We start from the raw sequence: 18,338 nt of genomic DNA on the forward strand, positions 1-18,338 counted from the left end.
TCTTGTTCTGGTGCTGGTTGCCTGGAAGAAGAGACAACCCCCACCTGTCTGTCCCCTTTTCCATCAGTTCAGCACTTTTGGGGACACCTAATTAAACGACTTCATTATCTCCTTAGAAAGAAGAGTTGAGGAAATAGCAAAGAAATCCTTGATTTTTAAGAGGTTACTAAGAGATCCTACCTTTTGGAACAGAAATATTTTCAAGGATACAGAAGAAAAATGCCCAGCTTTACAAGGATGACTTTTTTTGTGTGTGTTATGCTACATCCAAATAGCCTTTGGATTCCTACACAAGGAATAAAGTCTTTTTCAAATGATGTATTTGTTGAGCCAAATTTAGAGATGAGATTAAATCTCTGCAGGACTTTATGATCTTTTTGGTTTTCTTAGAGAATGCCTGTGACTGAGGCTTGAGATGCCTAAACTGGCATGGCACGCACAGGGAGAGGCTGAGAAGCTTTCAGAGGCTGAATTTAAGTAGGCTACTTCAAGTTGCTGAAGATAAAAGATGGGAAGGGCTTAAAGTTCAAGCACTGACATCCAGCTAAAGGCAACCACATGGTGGTTGTGGACTCTGATTTGGGCACAGCGTGGTTAGATCCACATGCAAAGCAGTATTTGGACAAGCCTTTTAAAATGCATGGCTCAAGATCTATAACTCAAAAGTTTGAGGTATTTATGGGCCAGAGAGTGCTGGGGGAGCATAAGGCACGGGCCCCGCTCAGATTATTTTTGGTAGCTTTTTGTTTCAGGTTCTATGGTTCTGATTTTCCTCTGCTTCAAACAGAAACCAGAGCCACTTGGGGGGAAAAAAAAAAGAAAGAAACCCAACCTGGATGTTTCATGTGGGGTTTTCAGAGGGGAGCTGATGGCTCTACCTGCAAACAGCACCGGGGAGAACCACGAAGCGCGGCTCCGACTCTGAGACCCAGTGCTGTGCCTTGGGCGGCACGCAGGCAGGCAGGCAGGCAGGCGGGTTTGACACCCAATCTGTGCTGGCTTGGGAGGGAAACTCTGCTCTCAGATGAAGAGGGCACGCCTAATTAGAAACATTTATCACATGGACACCCACAATTGCTTTTTTGTTTTCGCTCCTCATTTGAAATTGTATAAATCACAGGAAAATAAGTATCTGATATCCAGAATGTCCATCTCTTTGTTCTTTTTTATTTGATTGCAGTCAGATGAAAAGCGCTGCTTTGAAATAGAGGCAATGGCCAGAGGCCCACTGATTTGTCTGTAAACAGAAACAAAAAACGGGGCACTGGTAACATTTAGAATGGTTTATCAGTGATCAAAGCACAGGAGGTGCTGTCTAGACAGCCTAGGTGTGGACTAGCAAATGGCTTTCATTAAGGGTCCTCCACTCTGGTGCCATTGTTTCAGCTCTGCTCTTCTTCAGGCCAATCTGTGATTGATTTCCAGAGAGGTGCCCAAGTGCCTGTGGCAATGGGATAAAGCTTCCAGGACTTTGCTTGTTCTGACAAGGCAGAGTAGCTGCCTATCACATTAGTGCAAAATGACACTTTCAGTTACTTCCACGGTGCTTTGAAACAAATACTTTCAGCTACAATTGCTCTTTGCAGCTTGAGCTCTGGAGTCAACTTCTTGTGTTCCAGAGAGTAAAAGCTTGTGAAAATAATGTCTGAAATATCCTTTAGCTACAAAGGATCATATCCTGACCTCTCTGGCACCACTGTACTTTCCCCTTCTTGCATAATCACAGTTTTGCTTTAGGGATGTGTTTCATTTATGAGGTTGCCAAAGTTGGTTTTTAGGCCTGGGGAGAGCAGCTTCTCATTTCACCCATCCACTACACATCCCACAATGTACTGAGCCTGTCTGGAAGGATGCTTGGCACTCACCAGCTGGGGTACTCAATCCTGGGACTCAGATTATTCAAATGGTTTCACTGCAGCTCCTAGTGGGAAAATGCAGGACCAAGTGAATTTAGAAAAAGACCTCACATTCAGCTGGTGCAAATTACCAAATGACTGTGACCTACCAAATTAGCAATGTGCAAGAGCTGCAGATGTGGGCCATGCTGCCTCAGCCTCTTCACTTTGTGCTTGCTCTGTTTCATAGGTGATCTGATTCCACTGCTCATCTCCAGCTACCCCTAGGTAAACTCAAAGGGAAGAGGGCAAAGGTTGGACTAGATGATCCTCAAGGTCCCTTCCAACCTGGTATTGAATCTGTGTGGTAGTCCTGCCTGTGTTGATGCCTTCTGTGGTAATTCCTGAAGGTCATTTATTTTTCTGGCAGATCCAACAAGTTCCATCGAGGTTGTGGACCGCTCCATAGTAACAATAATTGGCAAACCTCAGGAGGCTTCTGTTACTGCTAATAGAAGAACTAGAGAGACCTCTACAGTGGGAATCAGTGATCCATCCCCAGCACTGAGATGCCAGAAGACCTTACGACCTCTAAACCAGAGCTAGTGGTGCAAAGTGCTTAGGTAGAGAGTTCTGACCTGGATCACTCCTGCCAAGGCCTCCACAGGGTCCTTATGTTACTTTGAAGAAGTCTGAAAAGCCTGAGCATCAGAAATCCAAAATGCAGGGGCAGGTAGGGAAATTATCTGGACAGCTGCTGAATGACTGAAACACCTTGGATTTCTTTCTTCAACTGTATTCTTCTTTTAATGTTATGGAGGCAAGTGACCAAGCTTGTGCCATGAACAGATTAGGATGAGTTGGCACTACTGTGGCTGTTGCCATATAACAGAAGTCTTTGTGAGGTTACACACCCCTATTAACACCCCTCAGACCAGAGGTAACAGAAGGCATTTGCTTTACAGGTAAAATTTTGACCAATACTTTGCCTTCAAGTGGAAATGCCATTTTTTCCCCTCCAGATTTCTTGAGGGGAGATCCTACAGTATAAAAGATGGAGAAACCATCTGGGTGGTAGCAGGGGTCAAAGGGGGCACTGAAGAGAAGTAGGCTGTAACCTGAGTAAAGCACAAAAGGGTTTCACCAGCTCCTGGTAATGTCTCAGGCCAAGACAGGGTAAAATAAAAAGAAGTGGTTTCAGGATGGTAGTTTTGCTGAGGGGTCTCTGTCTATGCAATGTACAAGGGAAGAGCAATGTGGTGTTAAGGTCCTGAGTCTGTGTGCCATGCGTGTGCCTGTCACATAGCTCCTGGAGAGCTAAGCTATAAACCAGAAGACTCACACCATCAGCCATGGGAATGGGGAGGTTTAAGTCCCAGGCTCATAACTAACCCAGGCTAAATGTAGAGCTGGTGTCCAGGTGTCAGCCACTGGGACAGCAGTCTGATAGCAGCTCAGGTGAGGCTGTGCTCTCCTTAGACTCCAGAGGCTTTGAGGACTCATCAGGTTCAGTAGATGTAGTCTCTTGGATTATTTCAGTCACTAATCAGTGCAGTTCAATGAAAGAAAATTGCCTAAGTTTTTAGTTTACAGAAGATAGAGGAAAAAGTCTTTTGCAAGCATCTCAGTTCTGTTCACAGTTCTCACAGAGTCACAGAATTGTCAGGGTTGGAGGGGACCTCAAGGACCATCTGGTTCCAGCCCCACTGCCATGGGCAAGGACACCTCACACTAGAGCAGATTGCTCACAGCCACATCCAGCCTGGCTGCAAAAACCTCCAGGAATGAGGCTTCCACCACGTCCCTGGGCAACCTGTGCCAGTGTCTCACCACCCTCATGGGGAAGAACTTCTTTCTAACATCCTATCTGAATCTACCCATTTCTAGTTTTGTTCCATTCCCCCCAGTCCTATCACTCCCTGACACCCTACAAAGTCCCTCCCCAGCTTTCTTGTAGCCCCCTTCAGATACTGGAAGGCCACAATGAGGTCACTTTGGAGCCTTCTCCAGACTGAAAGGAGACATGACCAAATAAATTTATGGCCTCTAATTTTGCCAAGGGAGGTTCAGGTTGGATATTGAGGAAAAAGCTTCACAGAAGGGGTTATCAAGCATTGAAACAGGCTGCCCAGGGAGGTGGTGGAGTCCCCACCCCTGCAGGGATTTAAAAACAGTATGGATGTGGTGCTTAGGGGCATGGTTTAGTGGCAGTGGCTTAGCAGCAGTAATGGGATTGTGAGCTCTAGGTGAGCTGTTGGGCTTGGTGATCTTAAAGGTCTCTTCCAACCTTGACAGTGTTATGATTCTTTGATTCTAAACACAGAAATGAGGCAAGGGAAGTGTGAGCATTCAGAAGCACCTGCTAAAGGAGCAGGGTCAAGCAGGAGATGCTGAGACCTGCTTCTGTCATTCACATGACACTGTGAAGTTTTTGCACAGGTCTCTGTTACTGAACTTTTATGGGATATTATTATTACATCTCCTGGTGGGGGTTAATACTGTGATTGTTATTGTTGAAGGCTGAGGTCAGGTAAAAGGTTAAACCAAAAAGTTTGCAATCCTAACAAAATGACACAAGCTGGGAAGCCTCAGAGTCTCTAGAAATCCATTCTCCTCCCACCCATTCAAGTTTAAACTGCTTAATTTCTAGTCCATTGTGGCTATAAATTCACTTCTGGTTCAGAACCATCAGAAGATTATTTTAGGTGATGATAGGGAAAAAAAAGTAAGGGCTCAAGACTGTGGGGCATGGAAAAGTCAGTAGAGCATTTTTGCAAGTCTGCATCTGGGTTGATGCACAGGAAGGAGACCACATCCTGAAGGAGGCCTCCAACTATTTTCTTGTAAATTTAGTGGTCAGAAAGGGTAATTTCTTTGGCCTGATTTGTTGGTTTCCTCAGTACTTTGGTTGAGAAGTGAAGAGGGAAACTCTTCAAGCCATTTTGCAGCCTTTCAGTATCTTAAGGGGGCCTACAAGAAAGCTGGTGAGGGACTTTGTAGGGTGGCAGGTGTGATAAGATTATGGGGAATGGAATAAAAATAGAAGTGGGTAGATTCAGATTGGATGTTAGGAAGAAGTTGTTCCCCATGAGGGTGGTGAGAGACTGGAACAGGTTGCCCAGGGAGGTGGTAGAAGCCTCATCCCTGGAGGTTTTTAAGGCCAGGCTGGATGTGGCTGTGAGCAGCCTGATCTAGCCATGGCAGGGGGCTTGAAACTAGATGCTCCTTGAGGTCCCTTCCAACCCTAACAATTCTATGCTTATCTTTTCTAAATGAAAGCCTCAGGATTCACACAGTCACAGATTAGTAGTTTTATGCATCGTTCCCTCACCATCATGAAAGAAATGGGGTGGTACCACAAAGGCAATCAGGAAATTAATCTAAACCAAGCTTCCCTTGAAAAGTGTAAAGATAACTTTCTTTGAAGAGATCCTCCTAGTTTCTTAGAAAAGATGCTGCCAACCTTCTCAGAAGTTATCTTTAGGCTCCAGTTTGTGAAAATGCTTGTGGAGTGAATATTGCTTCTTTTGGAGAGGAGGAAGTGCTTTTCCAAGAAGTTATTCTTTTGAATGATAAAATTCTGTGAATGGTAAAAACTGCCTGAATGGCCCTCAAAGAAAAAAAAAAGGCATATTTGGCTGCAGTCAGCGTTCCACATAGGTTGTGCCTCCTTTAGATCTAGGCTGTTTAAATGTTTCTTAGTGTCCTTGTGCCCAAGTCAACTCTGCCGTGACCTAGATAGATCTCATTCAAGCCAGGGCTTCATACTAAGCACAGTAGATCATGCCTGTCCACGCTGACCTTTTCAAACATTTCAGACACAGCTTTTTAACCAGCACATCCTAATGAGATGCTGTGGATCTTATCCACTCAGCTTCTCCCAGACTGCAATTTCCCAGGCACCAGCTCGGAAACGTCCATCCACGTCTTGCAACAGCAGATTAGGTGCCTGCAGCTGAGCTTTGTCCAGTGGTGCAAGCTCTGAGTGCAGAGCTCTTCGTACTGTTGCCAAGAGCTGGTTTTCCATCATATCTGGTGCAGTTTTCCATGGAGTTTTGGACAGGTCTTTGACAGCATTCAATTAGCCTCTTCCTCCTTCAGTGAGTGGGGTGATGGCTACCACACTAGAAGACCTGCCCCATTTCTGAGATGTGATGTTATATGGATCAATCTTTGCCTCTTTCCTTCTCTCATTTTAGCTTCTTTTGGCTAGAATAAAATCCTCCATCACCCACCATGCTCTGGATTACTTAAAATACACTCCCCTCCTTGTCTTTCTCTGACCTGGTACTGTTCAGGCTGAGCTGCCTGGTACTGTTCAGGCTGAGCTGCCTGGTACTGTGTGTAGCCCCCAAGCAAATCTGAAACATAAATAACCTCAATCAAGCTCATCCCTTGCTCTGGCATCTGCATGTCCTACAAGACCTTTAATGAGATGGTCAGGGTCTCTTGGTTGCTGTGGGATTCCTTTTGCTGCCTGCAGCTCTGGCAGTCAGCTGGGGAAGGATGATTTAATCACTGCAGAAACGCTAAGTGAACAGGTGAGCCGTTCATTCACTTCTGTGCTCGCTTCTCAGTGCCACGATTCAAAGGGCAGTTCCTGGCCCCAACAGATTACTGGATTTTTTTATTATTATTATTGTTATTTTAGTTTTTTTTGGTACAAAGTAGCACTTCCAAGTGTATGTTTTTCCTGGGTACCCCCTCTGCTTTCTGACTGTCTGGAATTTTTCTATTAGAAAAACAATGTCACATCGAATCAGGAAGGTCTGGTTGAATAATGCAGCCTCCAAGCTCACCCAGTTCCTCTTTCTCTTGGCTTCTTTCTCAGAAAAGAAATATTTCCTTATATGAGATTTATTTCTTTATCACTCTGTGGAGTGCAGCTCTCCTGGACAGATTTAACCAAACAATGTCACTTTCATTCTTTACATTCCAGAACTGTGGATTAGTTCGAATAGAATAGAATAGAATAAACCAGGTTGGAAGAGACCTTCAGGATCATTGTGTCCAACCTATCATCCAACACCACCTAATCAACTAAACCATGCAACCAAGCACCCTATCAAGTCTCCAAGTTGATGCAGCACTGATCAGTTGTGCTAAATGTTACCAAATATTGATCTTCACATAAAAAAGCCAAATGCTCTTCCCAGAGTTATAGAATCCTTTTGGCTGGAAAAGACCTTCAAGATCACTGAGTCCAGCCAATCTTATTGGAGGAGGAGGAGACTTGATGGGGTGCTTGGTGCCATGGGTTAGTTGTTTAGGTGGGTTGGATTGGTTGAAGGGTTGGACATGATGATCTTGAGGGTCTCTTCCAACCTGGTAAATCCTATATTCTATCAAGGCTGGTGTTAAACCATTTCCATCAGCTCCACTTCTCTGTCTCTTTCGAAACACCTCCAGGGATTCAACTACCTCCCTGGGCAGCCTGTTCTGGCCTTTGAGAACCCTTTCAGTGTAGCATTTTCATCTAATACCTATCCTAAACCTCCCCCATGAGCAACCTGAGGCCATTTCCTCTTGTCCTATCCCCTGTTGGTGGGGAGCAAGAGACTGACCTCCACTTTAATGTGAGCTGATGAACTAATTGCACAAAGCTCACTAAAAAAAAACCCAATCTAGAATGGAAGTCTGTGGCTATTAATGATTAAAAATAATACACTCCATATTACATAACCCTGGTTATTCACTGCCTGTTAACTGCTATTCATATAACACAGCTTTAGCATATCCTTTAATAAAGGAGAGCTTTATTATATCCCCCTTTTCCATAAAACAAGTGACAGCTATTGCAAAGCAAAGTATTAACCTTGCTCTGATATAAGCCAGATCCCTCAGTGATGTAACTGGAGAAAATTCACATTTAGCTGGGGACCTGGCTTTTTCTTCTTAATTAAGATCCATTCAGAATTCACCTGGAAAATACTTTAACAACTTTTTTCTTCCTAGCACAGCAGCGTGTGGTGGAATTTTAATGGCTCCGTTATGGTAACAAAACACAATGTCATTATAGTGGTGATGGGAATTTGGCTGGATCACTCGAGGAACATCTGGTTTCAAATAAATATGCAAATTTCTTCATATATGTGTTAATCTGTCAAGCCCAAAGGATGCCAGAGTTTAGGGAGACCAAACACTGAAGTGTGGTGATGAAACAGAAGTGGTTGGCAGCAGCTTAGGTTTGCATCACCTAGATCTGCTCATTCATGCTTACCTTGAGGGTGGTTGGAGAAGGCACTCCAGGCTCTGTGCTAAAGGCTGGGGATACCCAGCCTACAGAGCCCAAGCAGAGACTTTGAGGTTCATTCTGATGTCATCTCCACCACTTTAGTCCTTGTGCAATGTAACTGGTGAAAGCCAGTGCAACATAATCAAAGTCAATGGAACTACATTGATTTAATCTTGTCTCATACACAAGCTGATTGATTTCAACAGCAGTGATCTTCATCAAAGCAATGTGTCTGAAATCAAACTTCCTATTACTTATTCCCTTCATTAGGGAAATTATTACTACCATATGGCATTAGAGTTCTTTCCACTCTCAAAAACTTCCTGAAGCATCAGTCATACTATTTTTATGTGGCTTTAAATCAGGAAAAAGTCATTTGTTACACATTTGGAGGACTTACTCTGCAGCTCCCTGAAATGCAGACAAAGGCTCCATCTTTTCTCTGGATTTGTTAGAGTGAAATATCTCCTGTCAAGGTGCTGAGCTATCTATGGTGATTGCTAGGACCAGTGTCTTGCCACATCTGTCATTGTGGCCATACTAAGTTTATAGAGTACTGGAAAGGAGCTTCTTAAAAAAATTAAATATTTTTCTGAGAAACCACAGAATCCTCAGATGGGTTGGAAGGGATCTTAAAAATCATCCAGTTCCAAGCCCCCAGCGTGAGCAGGGGCACCTCCTGCTAGACCAGGTTGCTCAAGGTCTCATCCAACCTAGCCTTACACACTTCCAGAGAGGAGACATCCACAAACTCCCTGGGCAACCTGTTCCAGTGTCTCACCACCCTCACAGTTGTGAATTTCTTCCTAATCACAGAATTGTCAGGGTTGGAATGGACCTCAAGGATCATCCAGTTCCAACCCCCCTGCCGTGGGCAGGGACACCTCACACTACATCAGGTTACTCAGAGACCCATCCAGCCTGGCCTTTAAAATCTACAGGGATGAAGCTAATCTCCAGTCTAAATCTCCTCTCTTCCAGCTCATTCCAAGATTCATTCCTGTAACTCCTTAGCAGTGGTCCTGCTTCTGCTGTCACTCATTCTGGACACTGTACAATCTTTACTTAGAAGACAGCAAACCCCATTCACATTTGGTTTTTTTTTAATTTTCTGTGGTAAAAGGAAGGATAGGGAAGAGTGGAGCCAACATTCTGCCCCTGTACTCAGCACTAATAGGCCACACCTTGAGTTCTGTGTCCAGTTCTAGGTCCCTCACTTTAGGAAGGATGTTGAGATGCTGGAAGGTGCCCAGAGAAGGACAAAGCTGGGGAGGGGTTTGGAACACAGCCCTGTGAGGAGAGGCTGAGGGAGCTGGGGTTGCTTAGCCTGGAGAAGAGGAGGCTCAGGGGAGATCTTATTGCTGTCTACAACTCCCTGAAGGGAGGTTGTAGCCAGGTGGGGGTTGGTCTCTTCTCCCAGGCAACCAGCACCAGAACAAGGGGACACAGTCTCAAGCTGCACCAGGGGAGGTTCAGACTGGATGTTAGGAAGAAGTTCTTTCCAGAAAGAGAGATTGGCCATTGGAATGTGCTGCCCAGGGAGGTGGTGGAGTCACCATCCCTGGAGGTGTTTAGGAAGAGACTTGATGGGGTGCTTGGTGCCATGGTTTAGTCGATTCGATGATGTTGGATGATAGGTTGGACACAATGATCTCAAAGGGCTCTTCCAACCTGCTTTATTCTATTCTAACATGTGAAAATACCAATTTCTTAGTTCAGGGCTCCCACAGGACTAGAAGGATCTCTTTGACACCAATACTTCCTAGCCCTTCCCAATCAGGTAGCACAGGCTGTGCTTCCCAACTGCACATGCATTTCCTCCTGTCTGCATGTTTGTGTATGCTAAACACAGAAAACAGCTTCAGCAGTTCCAGTTCTGGGAGAATCTTGGCTGCAGTTCCAGTTTTAAGTATTTTGGAACGATTCTGCTTTTATATTAACTTCATGGGCTTGCCTGGGTTTAATGAGCATGCTTAGTGCAGTGAGACATTATGGTTACTCAATAGAATGTAAGTTGCTTTCTCACACATCATGTTGCAGGCCAGATTCTGACTGATTAATACATTGCAGGTGTCAGCCAAAATACAAAAGGGTAAGGAGGAGCGTAAGGGGGTGAAATTATTCCTTCTCTCTGGCTGGCTGCTCTTGGTGGGGGTTGTAGAAGGCACTTTGCAAGTGGCTTGGAAAGAGATCCTGCTCAGAAACGTGGTCCGAAAAACAATGCTTCTATCATCTTTTCCATCTGCACAAATTATTCCCACTCTTAGCAGAAAAAGGAGAAAAGTAAAAGCTAAGGAAGGGAAAAAAGCTCTAAAGGAAAGAAATCTAAGGAAGGGAAAAAAGCTCTAAAGGAAAGAAATCTAAGGAAGGAAGGGGAAAAAACCTCTAAAGGAAAGAAAGCTAAGGAAGGGGAAAAAACCTCTAAAGGAAAGAAAGCTAAGGAAGGGGAAAAAAACCTCTAAAGGAAAGAAAGCTAAGGAAGGGGAAAAAAACCTCTAAAGGAAAGAAAACTAAGGAAGGAAAAAACTCTAAAGGAAAGAAAGCTAAGGAAGGAAAAAAGCTCTAAAGGAAAGAAAGCTAAGGAAGGAAAAAGCTCTAAAGGAAAGAAAGCTAAGGGAGGAAAAAATATCTAAAGAGAAAAAGCTAAGGGAAAAAATATCTAAAGCAAAGAAAATAGAGGGAAAAAAAGAAGCTAAAGTGAAAAAATAAAGGAAAGAAAAGCTAAAGGAAGCAAGCTAAGGAAAAAACTCTGAAGGAAAAAGAAAAACTAAGGGAATAAAAATGCTAAGGGGAAAAAAAGCTAACAGAAAAAAGCTAAGGAAAAAAAAAGTTAGGGGAATAAAAAATGCTAAAGGAAAAAAAAAGTAGAGAAAAAAGCTAGAGGGGGGAAAGAGCTGAAGGGAAAAAAAAAGCTAGATGGGGAAAAAATTATTCAAACAAAACCCCCCACAAATAAATGAATAAACAAACCAAACCCCACAGCAAACCCAAACAAAACCAGAAACCCCCAAACCCTAAACAAGCCAAGGGGCTTTCGCTCTCCCAAAGCTCAGATTCCCATTACTGGTTTTTGGGGGTCAGCTGAAACACTTCTGCTCCTCGGTTGCCCATCTGCAGCTCTGTGAAGCGCTGCATAGTAGCTAAGCGAAGCGTTGTCTCTTTCCACGGTTTGGTGAAATCTTGTCTGAATTATCAGTTGTCGAAGCGGAGGAGCTGGCTTGCTCTGAGGTGCTAGCTGTCCGTGGGCATTGTTAATCATCAGCTAACAAATACCAGACCCAGCTCTTTGGCAATGGAGCCCCAACATTTTTCTTATTTAAGGTGATAGGAATGAAGGAGACATAAATCACAACGTACTCATTTTCCCATATCTGAAGGTGCTTTAATACTTAACATTTGTCTACATTTCAAGACAACCAGCTCAGGGTTATTACCAGGGAAAAAAAAATAGAAGCACATTTGCAATTGTTGCTCCAGTCAGCATTACAGGATTCATCAACTTTCTCTTTCCTGGGGTAATTCCACTGAAGACAGCACTGGTGCACCTTTGAAGAGCGAGCCAGTTGAACCTCACTAAGGAGGATGGATAAAAACTCGTGGAGCACCACTGTAAAGGATACAGAGATTACTATGAGTTATTCTCTGACCAATTTCTGCTTCTGAAGCCTGCTAATCTTTCAGCTTTGTGTGTGCCTGTCAGCAAAGCAAGTTTTCAGTCCTTCTCACAAACTCTGTTTACAGAAAGCCTTCGGAAATCTCTCATTGAGCGAGGTCCTGGTCATGTAAATCATGTCAAGGCCCTAAAGGAGCCAGCTGATAACCATTAAATAAAAATGGAGACAAGCTCAGACCTTGAAAACTTAATTTCACTGGGACTGCAAACGTCCTGGAAATTAAGTACGTAGGCTAAACTAAGTGTGTAAGCTCCCACTCACAAGGGGCTTCATCAGGGTTTTAAATCACAGCATGGTGCTGTAGGCTAGACAGAGCTGCCCTTCCCATCTGGAGATATTTTGACTGACTCACGGGGCTCTCTGAGCAGATCTAATGACTGCTCATAGGAGGTAATATAACCACATGCTTGCATGTTAGCATGGACAGTGTAAAGGAGACTGACCTCTTTCTGGTCTCTTGGGGGATCTGAGAAATCCATTTGAAGTATAGCTCAGGCCTGGCATAATAACATTTCCCTGAATTGCTTGTGGAAATTAGGATTTTTCCTACTGTGTCTTTTCCACCCCCCCCACCCCCAGCCCCCATTTGTTTGTTTTAGAAGTAGCCTTGCCTCAAGCTCCTTGACAGAGCCAAGGTATTGGACAGTTACTGAAAAATAGGTATCTCATGAAGACATCTCATCTGAGGCAATCAGGCTGAAAATCATAGAGTCCTAGAATGGCTCAGGTTGGAAGGGATCTCAGAATACATCTACTTCAATCTCCCTGCCATGGGCAGGGACACCTCTCAACCAGACTCAGCTGCTCAAGACTTCATCCAGCCTCACCTTGAACATCCCCAGGCAGGAAGCAGCCACAACCTCTCTGTGCAGCCTGTTCCAGAGTCTCACCACCCTCATACTGAAGATCTTCCTAAGATCCAGTCTAACCCTGCTCTCCCTCAGCTTCAAATCATTCCCCCTTGTGCTGTCTCTAGACACCCTCAGGAAAAGTCCCTCTGCAGCCTTCTTGCAGGATCCCTTCAGGTATTTCAAAGCAGCTCTAAGGTCCCCCTGGAGTCTTCTGTTCTACCAAGCTAACCTCCCTCAGCCTATCCTCACAGCAGAGGAGCTCCAGCCCTTAGATTATCTTTGTGACCTGTTCTTATACTGAACAAAGTACTGCCTCTGCCACAGCAGGCAGGAGAGGCTTGGGTGATGAATGACCACAGATCTGCATCCCAGGAAGAAGGAAGAGATACCTAAGTGCCATCCTGGGTTGCAGGTGGTTCCCATGCAGTGTCCCCAGCAAGGAGTCTACAACTACCTGAAAGGTGATTGTAGCCAGGAAGGGCTTGGTCTGTTCTCCCAGGCAACCAGCACCAGAACAAGAGGACACAGTCTCAAGCTGTGCCAGGGGAGGTTTAGGCTGGAGGTGAGGAGAAAGTTCTTCACCAAAAGAGTCATTGGACATTGGAATGTGCTGCCCAGGGAGGTGTTCAAGGGGGGATTGGATGTGGCACTTGGTGCCATGGTCTAGTCATGAGGTCTAGTGGTGACAGGTTGGACTTGGATGTTCCTCGAGGTCTCTTCCAACCTTAGCAATACTGTGATACTGTGAGTCCCGGCTTCAGTAAGGTCAGGGTACTTGATGGTGACCTCTCACCTGTACTAACTAGAAACACTGGTGGATCCCTGCCCCAAAATTGTAGGGTATTGCAGTACTTGGTGTTGTGCTTTGTTGCTACTGTGATTCAAAATATCTTGCCCCCTACTGCCCTGCAAATGCTTCAGCTTGCCACCACAGATTCATTTGGCAGGGCTGCCTTGCTTTTTCGTGTGGAAACAGGAGGTTTCTCAGAGCTGGGGTCCCACAGTAAGCTGGGAGGGTTCATGGAAGAGTGATTGAAGACTTGGTCAACAGTAACCAGCCCAGGCAGTGTGAGTCCATAGTGCAGTGAACCACTATGGATGCTGTAAATCCATTTATTCCCTCCCTCAAACACATCCATCGTGAGGTGGGGAGGGTAAAAAGCTAGAAAGCTAGAGACACCAGCTTGTCTGTGATGCATAGAGTGAGAGTTTAGATTACTTGCTAACCCATGCAGCTGCCAGACTCTCCTAGGTGGGTTTTGCATACCCTGCATCCTACCTAATTGATTTTTATTGTGTTTTTTCTTAATGCAGACCCCTTTGAACTCCATTTTAGGAATGAGAACAATTCCTGCCATGAGTAAAACCTTAGAGATTCTTTTTGTCCTTGAGGGAAATGATTATTCTTCATCTGTGTGACAGTTGGACTGGATGATCACTGTAGGTCCCTTCCAAGCGAAGTCTATTCTGGTCTGTTTTAAGTGTATATACAGCACAGAGCCATGAGGATCATTAAGGGAGTGGAACATCTTCTGTATGATGAGAGACTGAGGGAGATGAGGGCTCTTTGGCTTAGAGAAGAGGAGACTGAGAGGTGACCTCATCAAGGATTACAAACATGCAAAGGGTGAGTCCCAAGAGGATGGAGCCAGGCTCTTCTCAGTGGTGCCCAGTGACAGGACAAGGGGCAGTGGGTGGAAGCTGAGGAATAGGAAGCTTCACATAAATGAGGAAAATTTATTTCACTGTGAGGGTGACAGAGCACTGGAACAGGCTGCCCAGGGAGGTTGTGGAGTCTTCCTCTCTGGAGATATTCAAAACTCACCTGGATGTGTTCCTGTGTGTCTGGTGTAGGTGATCCTACTCTGGCAGAGGGGTTGGACTGGATGAGCCTTTGAGATCCCATCGAGCCCCTAACATCTTGTGATCCTTGAACACAACCTTCCTTGGATGCCTGAAAGTTCACCTGCCAAGTGGCTTCCTGTCCCACCCCAAGGGTTCACAGAAACACAGAATTATTTTGGTTTCAAGAGACCTTTGAGAGCATCAGGTCCAAGCCAGCACTGTTGGGTCCCCACTAAACCCTTGACCCACAGCACCACATTTCCATGGCTTTTCAATCCCTCCAGGGAAGCGGGACTCCACTGCTGCCTTGGGCTGCCCTATCTCAAGGGGCAGGGAAACACAAAGGAATAGCAAAAAAACCCTGCTTTTCCCCCTTCCCCACCCCCTTCATCTTCCCAGAGCAGCTCCTGCTCCCTCTGCACCATCCTCTACCCTGCCTAAACAGCTTCTGCTCCACCACCACCATATTTGCACATACCCCAGAGCCAGGGTCAAGACCCTCAACCAGCCAAGATACCACACAGAGGAGCTCAGCCCCAATAAGGAGGCTAAGCCAGCACCCGTGGAGGATATTGGAGTAGCAATCAATATTGGTCCTAACAACCGGGGGGCCACCAGGCCCCCCGGCCTTTGTTGTCACCACCACCATCACCCAGTGTGCACCAGGGGCACTCACCAGCAATGAGAGGAGGATCCTCAGCCCAGATGGGCTCAGCTTGGGGCTTCTGCCTTTCTTGGTGGGGATTAAATAGGGGAGTGGGTGGGGAGGGCAAAGTGGCCACACCTGGGGTGGGAGGAGACTCCAACAGAGCCCAGGTGCTCTGGGATTTAAGGGGGAAAACGAGGTGGGTGGGGTGGAAAAGGGGAAGATATGGTGGGAAAGGAGAGGATTTTAAAATAACTTTATTTTCCATAACTCTTTCATACCCTCCCTGGAGGTGTTCCAGAGGGGATTGGACGTGGCACTTGGTGCCATGATTTAGTAGTCATGAGGTGTTGGGTGACAGGTTGGACTTGATGATCTCTGAGGTCTTTTCCAACCTTACTGATTCTGTGATTGTGTGATTCTATGATTCTATAGTGTACAACTGCAGTTGATGGTTTGCTTTGCCTCCACGCAAAAAGAACAAACCCATCAAAACTTCATAAAGTAAAGCACAGTGGTAGCTATTACAGTCAGATCTTTCCACAATTATCATTATGCTTGGTGGGAAAATCTGTGCTTTTCAGATCAAGATAACAAGATTTAACAACAACAACAACAACAAAAATTTCTGCAAGAGTGAATTTCTTTCCCTGGATACCAGCAGACACCAGCAGGATGATTGAGGGAATGGAGCATGTGCCCTATGGGGAGGGGCTGAGTGCCCTGGGGTTTGCTAGTCTGGAGAGGAGAAGACTGAGAGGGGGTTTAGTAATTGTTTATAAATATCTGAGGGCTGGGAGTCAAGAGGGAGGGTACAGGGTCTGCTCAGTTGCACCCTGTGATAGGACAAGGGGCAATGGATATAAACTCCAGCACAGGAGGTTCCACCTCAACATGAGGAGGAACTTCTTCACTGTGAGGGTCACAGAGCACTGTAGCAAGCTGCCCAGAGGGGTTGTGGAGTCTCTTCCTCTGGAAACTTTCAAGACCTATCTGGATGTGTTCATGTGCAACCTGTTCTAGATTCTATGGTCCTGCTCTGGCAGGGGGGGTTGGACTTGATGATTTCAAAGGTTCCTTCCAACTCCTAACATCCTGTGATCCTACATAAATGTACCTCCTCTGAACTCACTCCAACAGCTCTGTGTCCTTCCTATGATGGAGATGACCAAAGAGGAAACCTGAGCCCTGAGGGGTTTCTCAATTCCTAGTGATAACCTCAAACAATGGAGTAATGCTTTTCTCTGCTCTAGAAAATCTCTTTAAAAAGATTTGGCTCTTGGCTCTTCCTGGGAATTGCACAGACCAAGGGTTTCACCTGCAGGTTCACAGCAGGCAAGACTTCCCACAAGGAAAGAGGGAAATGGCCCACCTATTCTAATGGTCAGTCTTCCTGCCCATGGTAGGGGGGTTGCAACTAGACTAGATTTAAAATCACCAAGGTTGGAGGAGACCTCAAAGACCATCAAGTCCAACCTGTCACCACAGACCTCATGACTAAACCATGGCACCAAGTGCCATGTCCAATCCCCTCTTGAATACCTCCAGGGATGGGGACTCCACCATCTCCGTGGGCAGCACAGTTCAATGGCTAACAACTCTCTCTGGGAAGAACTTTCTCCTCACCTCCAACCTAAGCCTCCCGTGGTGCAGCTTGAGACTGTGTCCTCTTGTTCTGGTGCTGGTTGCGTGAGAGAAGAGACCAACCCCCTCCTGGCTACAACCTCCCTTCAGGTAGTTGTAGAGAGCAATAAGGTCTCCCCTGAGCCTCCTCTTCTCCAGGCTAAACAATCTCAGCTCCCCCAGCCTCTCCTCACAGGGCTGTGCTCAAGGCCTCTCCCCAGCCTCGATGCCCTTCTCTGGACATTAAGGTCACTTCCAACCCAAGCCATTCTATGAATTAGTTTTAACAACGGTTGCTAAAGGACACCAGTGTCAATGGAATGCAAATATTCCACTGGCCACACTGGGCTGACTGTGATAGGAAAGGGTAAACCATAATCCCATGTTGTGATAAGTTTCTGCTGCAGTTACTTTGCTTCCAGGGGCTCTTTCATTGAGTTTCCTATCACGACAGCTGTGCCCTCCTGCAGCAGGAGGAACTGCATATGAAAGAGCCCATCTAAAGCCTGATCCTTGTATTTAAGGGTGTCAGTGGAAAAAAAAAATACAGAATTTCACAGAATCACAGAATGTTAGGGTCTGGAAAGGACCTTGAAAGATCATCCAGTCCAACCCCCCTGGCTGACTGGTTAATAAGCTGAAGTAACAACACTGACTTAGAGAAGTGTTGCAGAAGATCTGCATTTAAGTATAGAGCCACACCTCAAGCACGCTAGCAGCTTGTAAATTCCCTTACTACAACATTTCTCAACCACCCCTGAGGAGACTCTTGCTACCCTTGCAAAGAGACATAGCACTCCCTAGATGAAGAGTTACAGAAAGATGTTCCTGTCAACATATGAAATTACAAATGGTCTGCAGAATAAATAGTAAAGAGATTTCAGGACCAAGCCATGTAGAAGTAAATCACTTGTGAATGTGCCAAAATATTAGAGACCTGGAAGCTGAAAACCCCCAGGCAGCTCTAGTGTGTCCTCATGCAGTGTCCAGAGGCTTGGCCGTGGTTACAACTAGGCAATGAACCTCACTTCTGTGCTGCAATTGGAAGTGGGATGTTCCACAGGGAGCTGTGCACCACACTGGAAGGAATGATGTCAGTTAACTCTCTAGAAGCAATGTGAGGTCGAGGTTTCAGGTTTTAGAAATGCTTAGGAGCACCCAGTCTTGGCAAGAGGAGCAAGGGCTTGCCTGTCCTCCAGCATCTGTGCTTTCTTAGCCTTTCCGTGACTGTACCACGGAGCTCAGCTCTGAGTGAGCTTTCTGTGGCTACGTGCTTCAGCACCAGCTCCATCCAATAAAACAGCAGTGAGGATTTTAAAGGGACAATTACAAAGAAATGTCATTCTGATTAAAGCTCTCTGCCAGTGGTACAACAAAAACAGCTCAGCAGTTACAGCCTTATTGGAAACAGGAGTTGGAGCTGCATTTTGTTTTCCAGAAAAGAGCTACCTGCTGTTGTTGGGCTGAGGGAAAAGGAGGCAAGAGAGCAACTGGCAAACTGCAGTGTGATGAGACCAGAACTTTCTCTGACTTATAAATAGCTCAGCCAAAGTCTGGGATGAAGTGTGCTGGGGTCATACAAAGTATTCCTGGCACATGCCAGAGTTGCACAATCGCAGAACTGGGATC

This window comes from Melanerpes formicivorus, unplaced genomic scaffold (genome assembly GCF_026170545.1).
Source record: "Melanerpes formicivorus ecotype bairdi unplaced genomic scaffold, bMelFor1.0.p_v2 SCAF_18, whole genome shotgun sequence".
NCBI classification, from domain to species: domain Eukaryota; kingdom Metazoa; phylum Chordata; class Aves; order Piciformes; family Picidae; genus Melanerpes; species Melanerpes formicivorus.